General features: G+C 41.7%; 1 long non-coding RNA gene across 1 annotated transcript; it reads right to left on the bottom strand.

Annotated features, from left to right (window-relative positions):
* Positions 1–4,758: 4,758 nt before the first annotated feature.
* Positions 4,759–5,771, bottom strand: LOC113160631. The gene is made up of 5 exons (XR_003298707.1): positions 5,682–5,771; positions 5,558–5,575; positions 5,308–5,341; positions 4,894–4,920; positions 4,759–4,782 (listed from the first exon to the last, which is right to left on the bottom strand). It is a non-coding gene; the product is annotated as an uncharacterized LOC113160631 (long non-coding RNA).
* Between the last annotated feature and the right edge of the window lie 2,747 nt (positions 5,772–8,518).

Genomic DNA, 8,518 nt, shown 5'->3' with positions numbered 1-8,518 from the left:
AAATAGAGAACCTGTCACTTTTGCCTTGACAGTTCCCCTTAACCTTCCTGTCGGTAAAGATTCTCAGTCATCCAGGTGAAGTTATCTGGAAGTTGAGTCAGGGCAACTGGACTTCCTTTTGTTAGGTTCATCCAAGTAGCTTCTTCAGTCTGAAAATAGTTGGTTAGAGGCCACAAATTTATGCTCTAGGTTTGGTTTTACTCCAGCCCTTGGCCTGAATAGGCTCGTTAGGTGAAACAAAGGATGGGGAGGATGTAATAGTCACACCTCGGCCCAACCCCTCTTAACACCTAAAATGGGTCGTTAAGTGCGTCCAACCTGGTGCATGTGTGAACTGGTTCTGGTCTTTCTGGGGATGGATGAAAGGGCAGCATGATAAATAGAAGACAGGTTGTGTCTAAGTCCTCCACCTCTGTTGAGTGATGGGAAGTTTATTTGCACATGCAATGCTTCCCTTGAAGCCTTGAAGCACATGAAGGTACACAGCTGATTCAGGTCCTGAGGTGTTATGTCTCCTGTGCCATCCTCCTGTGCAGTGGCTGTTTGGTCTCTCAAATGTTCAGCTCAAAACATTCTTCACTGCACTGGACCACATACACTTTATTGCTTATTTTGTGTTTTGGAGTCCAGTCTTTGGGGTGGACGAGTTTCTTTCTAAGTTTGTTGGTGGGTTTGACAAAGACAGGTATGGTGTGTTTTCTGAAAATCCTTTTCAGCTCCTCAAACCCCAGCCATGTAAAGTATGACCAGGTTTTTGTGTTGGACCTGGGACTCCAATTGTTCTGTTGTTACTTTTCTGGAACAGGTTGCTGTCTTGTTGAAGGCCCACTTGGGGTATCCACAGGTCTTGAGAGCTATCTTCAGATGCCTGTCTTCCCTATTTTGGGCTTCTGCTGAGGTGGGGATGTTTTGCACTCTGTGGTTCAGAGTCCTGATGACTCCTATTTTGTGTTGTAGAGTGTGATGTGAGTCAAACAAAAGGTACTGGTCAGTGTGGGTGGGTTTTCTATAAACCTCTATTTCCAGTCTGCCGCCTGCCCTAATGATGACTGTACAGTCCATGAAGGCCAAACAGTTGTCTTTGGTGTCCTCTCTAGTGAAACTGATGTCTGTGTCCACTGAGTTAATGTGGTCTGTGAAAGACTCCTGTGGCCTCTTCAACTCCTTGAAGAGTTGGCGTTGAGAGCTTTCTTCTCTACCTCTTCAGCCGTGTCTCTGTTTGTAGAAGTCACCTCTGTACGTAAAGTATGTGGTGTTGAGGCACAGGTCCAGGAGCAAACAGATGTGGTCTGGGCTGAGGTAGCTTCTAGCTTCCTCTGGGGTTTGCCTATCCTCCTTTTAGACGTTTTAATTGTGTGTCAGGTTGCAGTACTTGAAATTGCATTACAAAGTTCTAAACAATGGAACCTACTGAACATACGGAATGTAATTCTGCATAGAGCACCCTTTTAAACATCAGACAGAGGTGTGGCAATCTGATATTCACTCAGAAAAATGATCAAAACACAAAGAAGAAAGATTCTGATGCAAGTCTCGGTTGAGTAGGTTTTAATTGCCCAAGGAATTTAGTCAGTATAACTGGTATGCACAAGCTCGATTGACTTCACTTGGTTATAACTGTCTTTATACAGAAAGAAAAAACAAAACAAAACACAGAAATCTTAGATAGGCTTGGATTGTTTCTTATCATCCTTGGTGTCCGGTCTCAGCTCACTGCTACTTCAGTAGCTGCTTAACCTTGTTTGTGGAACATGATGATACTCCCTACAATCCTATCCTACACATTCTACAACAAACATTTCAACACAGTGCTCTCCTTTAATACATTAGCTTTAAACTTACTCTCTACACTCCTCCTGTTCTGTCTGGGGAAGATGAGTTCCCTTTCTCTTCTAAGTTAACCTCCACTAACATGGTTTAAGTGGCCGGATGACACCAGAATGCTAAGTGTTTAGGGTAGCCGTCACTTTTTGCTGACACTATGCATTTGGCCCAAAGTGGACTTTTATTGTGTTTCTTAATTAGACTATTGCATCATTTTCATTCATGCTAATTGTGCCACTGTCGTAGTTTGCCACTAGTTTTTTGTCTTTTCTTGTTTCCACATTAAATGGTAAATGGTCTGCACTTATATAGTGCTTTTCTACCCAGCTGGTACCCAAAGCGCTTTACACTGCATCTCATTCACCCATTCACACACATCGATGGCAGAGCTGGCCTGACCTGACTCACCGGGGGCAACTTGGGGCAACTTGGGGCCCAAGGACACTTTGGCATGTGACATGGCAGCTGGGAATCAAACCACCAATCTTGTGATTGGCATTCAACTGCTCTACTTATTGACCCACAGCCACCCCAACTGCTATATTAACTGCTATAACTGAGGGGGCTAACTGAGTTAGGCTTCCAAGTTAAGTGCCTTTGTCTTATATGAATAATAATTGAACATATAACTTTGCCACTCAAAGAGTCTCTGGTTGATAAGGACGATGAAAAAGATTCCCCACTTGACAGAAGGTCCAGTATTATAGGTTACCTCCGACAGGTTATTGAGTTAGGTGAAGTCACTGAAGTCCCTTTCAAGAACGTCGTTTTTTACGACTGTACTCTGCAAACCTGAACTGTTTTGGTGTGTATACAGTATTTAAGCTATTTGAAAATGTTTCATTAGAAATATTCCCTCAAACCATAAAGAGAGGTGCTTATAAAGCGTCTTGCGACCCAGACTCATTGGTCAGTTCAGCAGTGGTGAAAGAATATGATATAGTCTCACCCTTGTCACAAGCTGAATGATGGACTCCATGGCCAGAGATAACACAGAGGACAGGACAGAGTTTTCAACTTTTATTTGTACTTTTAACAAGAGTACAATCTAAAGTCAATGAGTTCTACAGGCACTAGATGGGAGACAGGGTAGAAGGGGTGCAGGTCCTGGAAGGGGAATAAGGCCGATACGGGTTCAGGTTCAGTAATGTGAGCAAGGGGAATGACGGAGAGCAAGCAGAACTCACAGTACCAGGGGTCACGCGAGAGACATGGTCCAGGTCAGGCAGAGTCCAAAATAACAAAATAGCAGTCCAAGAGAAACACTGGACTGTAACGACTTAGAGGTTGAGGTCAGACTGTCTGGCAGTGGGGAAAGGCAAACAGGTCTGTATATGTAGTCCAGGGGAAATTTGGTGCAGCCAATCAGTGGGTGAGGATAATTAGGCTGGGAGGAGGAAATAGGAAGTTTTCCAAATAAGGGCATGGGGGGAAGACAGGCAGCCAGGAGGCTGGAATCGTCACAACCATTTTAACACATTAGAGAACGTCATTTGCTTCTGCTTCATTACTAGTTTAAATAGCTTCTTATTTATTGGATTCTTCATAATAACAAATACCCAAGGATTCAAACCCAGGATGTCAACAGAGAGATTCAGGTCAGATCCAAAAAGACATTACTGAAAGCTGAATCATAAAGTTACTTAATAAATCCTGTCCTGTCAGCAGCACAAATCTTTCCAGACATGTACAGAACATCCTGGAGTCAGATATTATTAAAGTGGGTCTTATAGAAATCACTGGATTGAGGCTCATTGGCAGCTTTGGTCTTTAGGTACATGGAAAATGTTTAGTGAGTCCCTAAAGGTCTTTTATAACAGTACTGGTGAAGAATGGAATTTCTTTTTAGTTATTGAAACATGTATATCTAGTTTTGTTTTTTTATATTTGTTATTATATGTCTGTCTTTTCCATGAGTGCCAGTGAAGCAGCTAGTTTCCCGATGGACAACAGGAAACACTTAATAACAAGCAGAATAAACAAAACCAAACTGAACACAAAGGGGAACGTGGTCATTTTGAATTTGTCATTTTATTCTGATTCATTTATTCATGCATGTATAAATCAGTAGAGATTGAGGTTAGATTTAAAATATATAAGCACTTAGTGCAACATGCAATAGGTGCATCATAATTTAGAAGAAATACAGCGATGCAAGGGCTACGTATGAAGCAACTAGAGAACAGATCAAAACCATATAATAGGTTCACAACCAATGACAATGTTTATGCAGCAACCCTATTATTAAGTAAGACAAGGCAGGTCGAATCATGGCTGAGAACAGAACGAAGACATGTTCAGTACGTTTCCATCATTCAGATACAGCTAGAATTGGCACACGCTAAGAAAGCATCAATTCGACAAAACACACCATACAAGTTGTTTGTGTGATCATTTGATCTTGCCAATAGAGCGATTACGGAAATGAATCTCATCGAGTCAGTATTGACACGTGAATGGGGTTTGCAAATTGATTTGACAAATGGTGAAGCAGAGCCATTGCTAACTTTTCTTTTTTTTTTGTAACATAACCATAAAGAATCATGAGAAGTAAGAAATGCCTATGAGGGCTTGGAAAATGGTAATGTGCAACCCTTTAGGGTTGCTGACAGCAGTTGCAGCTCGGTTTGTAGACCAAACCGTTTTGGCAGTCTTGGAGGACGGTCCTGCCGTTGCTACACATGTAAAAACTATTGAGGTTATTTGTGTTGACGTAATTGCCATCCGCCTTTCCAATGCAGAAAGTTCCCGTGGCACTGGGCCAGTCACAGACCCTGGAGATTGCGCTGAAGACCAGAGATGCTGGGCAGCTCAGGATGAAGGTGTTCCCATTGGAACACTGGTAGAAACGGTGTGGGTCAGGTGGGTAGGCGTAAAGCCCATCGCTCCTTCCGCTACAGAAATTTACACTGGATGCACCAGATTTGTCACCATATTTGTTTGCCTCGTCAGAAGACACTGAAACATGGGAAATGTTTGTTTTTCAGTGGGTTTATTTAACGTTTGTCTAAATAGTTTCTTCTTGTAATAATGTTAATTGTGACGAAGTAATGCATGTTATAAAGTTACCCAGGCTGGCGATGATCAAACAGAGACCTTCAAAGAGAAAGACTTGGTCAGTGTTGGCTTGAAAAGACATGACAATGAACACTAAGAAATGACATGCTGGAATTAAATGGAATATTCATTTTACATGTTAATTGTACATGTTAGAAGTTAAGCAACAGCATTGTTTCTATGCACAGAAATGTCCCCAGCATTCTTGTCAAACTCTAGACCTGTCCGTGTTAGTTAATTACTTCTTTTTAAGCAAGGCACTGTTTGCCCAGAATCCCTTTCTACTATCTGTAGTGTGACAGAGGGAGCATTGTGCTCATTGCCACAGGTTGAACAAACTTAAATGGATCCCATTAAAGGGGAATAGGAGATTTTGGAGTTTAGTGAACCCCTTAATGAAGCATGTACTTGATCAGTTTTTCTTACCTGCAGTCAGAATCAGCCTGCACATGTTGTTACTCTGTGGATAAAAGCGAAAACGTGCATTTCACACACTATGAACACCCAAAGGACAGTCTGACCGTTGTCAGGATTAAAATAATGAATTGAACAGACCGAGATCACAGGTCAATATGCTTGTGTAACAATCATCATAACATTCAAGGTCACAATAATCATGTCAATACATGGGATACAAAGCAATTAAAAAAGAGAAAAAGAAAAGCTTTGGCAGTACCTGTTGGTTCAGTGTCTCCTAAAACATATGATGAAAACGCGTTAGAGAGTTGGAGCAGGTACAGCAGTACACACAGAAGCAACTCTTACTGTGATGGTGCGATTCAGAAATAAAAGATACTTACAAAGATAAAGGTGAAAGAAGCAGATGCTGTCTGTCAGCTGTGACTGGTGAATGAGTGACAGATGTCTGTCTGTTATATAGGTGCAGCTCAAAGGGTGTAGCAGTGGGTGGGGATCATTTTGGAATGTCCACAGCAATTAAGCGCTACCAGAAACAAGGAAGTGACCTTATTCCAGGCCCCCTTTGGCTTGAAATCAAATTTTATTCAGAGAATTGATACCGTCATGATGTGAAATTCTTTCACTTTTACAGGGTGTTGTTAATAGGTCAGTTTCCACCCGAGTGTTTTCATGAAAACTTTCTGTTTAAAGTATGGCAGTGTAAACATCCTAAATGAAAAGTAAATGGACCAAAACCAGGAAGAGATTGTATGGCTCCTCAAATGAAAACATGAGAGAAACATTTATCGCTGCAATGCCCATCATTTTCTGGGTCAGGATATTGTATCTGATGTGAACAGGGAGAGACAGCTTGGAGTCTGATCCAAAAAGAAATGAAACGGCGTATCATAAAGTTAGTTTAGGGCCGCACGGGGGTGTGGTGGTTAGCACTGTGGCCTCGGGTTTGAAGCCACGGGTCGGCCGGGTGCCTTTCTGTGTGGAATTTGCACGTTGTCCGCGTGGATTTTCTCCGGGTATTCTGGCTTCCTCCCGCCTCCAAAGACATGCGTGTTGAGATTAATTGGTGACTCTATATGGAAATTGCCCATAGGTGTGAAAGCGAGTGTGAATATTTGCATGTCTGCCTTGAGATGGTGAGGCGACCTGTCCGGTGTGTACCCCACCTCTCGCCCAATGACAGCTGGGATGGGCTCCAGCATTCCTGCGACCCTTCGGAGGAGAAGCGGTTGGGTTGATGGATGGATGGATGGATGGATGGATAAAGTTGCTTTGTAAGTGTCACACCGCCAGCAGCAGAGAACTTTCCAGACATGTACAAAACTCTTGAGGATCAGATGTTGTTGAGGTGGCTCCTATGAAAGTCAGTGGATTGAGGCTCAGTTGCATCTTTGGTCTTCAAGTACATTGAAAATGTTTGGTGAGTCCCTGCAGGTCAATTCTTATTGAAACATGTATGTTTGCAGTTCGTGCCTCTGCTTATAGAGAGCCGGGGGAGGTTTCCGGATTAAACTGTGTGACCTACTTGTTAATCACTAGGTTAATTTTCACCTGGTAGAAATCTGGTTTATTTTGACACTTGTTCTTGGCAGACAATTATTCACTTATCTGGAAAACTGCCAGCTACACGACGGCTGCTTTCAGATGAAAGTTTTACGGAGACATTTGCATCTGTTGCCATTGGAAGGGATTTTGCTGTTGTACGGTAACTATATAACATAAAGTATCGTTAATTGTCCCCAAGGGGAAATTTGGTGTAGGCTCTCTGTTTCAACACCAGAATGTTTTCCATATGGATAATGAATGTTTTTGACGGAATTAGCCGAACAGTCCAAAGAACAATGGCTCATCTGCTCAGCAACTGAGATCTTGTGCTGTTTCATTGAACCACTATTAGACGTTGTGCTAACAGTAGATGGAAATATCAGCCAGTTGGTATGTGCACTCCTTCGGGGGTAGAATAAAATGTTCATTAGTCCGACATTATGGGTTAAAGAACAGGCCAGAGTAGGTGATTAGCAGGGTTATTGTTGGTTTGTCATTAGAAAAGAGAGAAATACTGACTTTATTAAAATGATGAAGACATCCACTTGAACTGGGTGTAACAAATATCTACAAAAGTCAACAGTGATACATACTACTCAGGTATTTGTCACGCTTATGTCTCGCGCGTAGCAGGATGCCCCAGAAAAGGAATACCTCTTCCTCATATTTCACAGGTATGCAGAAAATGACCAGCAAGAATCTGTTGGTTCTTTGAACTGTCAGATTAAACTTCTTTGTTGGTGTGTGGACACTTCTTTTTACTTGTTCATCCACATACACGTGTTGAGAATTTCGATGATTTCGGACACAGCTTTGCTGTGGTAGAATTCAGGCCATTTCCTTTTCTTTTTCCTTTTTCATCGGGGCACTATTTGTGTAACCACACCTTATGATTGGATCATCATCATTTGTGGGACAGGGTTCTATTCTATCAGATGTCAACAGAGAGATTCAGGTCAGATCCAAAAAGACATTACTGAAAGCTGAATCATAAAGTTACTTAATAAATCCTGTCCAGTCAGCAGCACAAATCTTTCCAGACATGTACAGAAAATCCCCGAATCAGATATTATTAAATTGGGTCTTATAGAAATCACTGGATTGAGGCTCATTGGCAGCTTTGGTCTTTAGGTACATGGAAAATGTTTAGTGAGTCCCTAAAGGTCATTTATAGCAGAATATACAAAACCAAACTGAACAAAATGGGAAACGTGGTCATTTTGAATTTGTCATTTTATTCAGATGAATTTTTTCATGCATGTATACAAATGAGCAGAGATTGAGGTTAGATTTAACATACGTAAGCACTTACTGCAACATGCAATAGGTGCATCATCATGTGGAGGAAATACAGTGATGCAATGGCTACGTATGAAGCAACTAGAGAACAGATCAAAACCATTTAATAGGTTCACTACCAATGACAATGTTTATGCAGCAACCCTATTATTAAGTAAGGCAAGGCAGGTCGAATCATGGCTGAGAACAGAACGAAGACATGTTCAGTACGTTTCCATCATTCAGATACAGCTAGAATTGGCACACGCTAAGAAAGCATCAATTCGACAAAACACACCATACAAGTTGTTTGTGTGATCATTTGATCTTGCCAAAAGAGAAATTACGGAAATTAATCTCATCGAGTCAGTATTGACACGTGAATGGGGTTTGCAAA

This window comes from Anabas testudineus, chromosome 10, assembly GCF_900324465.2.
Source record: "Anabas testudineus chromosome 10, fAnaTes1.2, whole genome shotgun sequence".
NCBI lineage: Eukaryota > Metazoa > Chordata > Actinopteri > Anabantiformes > Anabantidae > Anabas > Anabas testudineus.
This window is presented reverse-complemented; position numbering and strand designations above follow the sequence as displayed.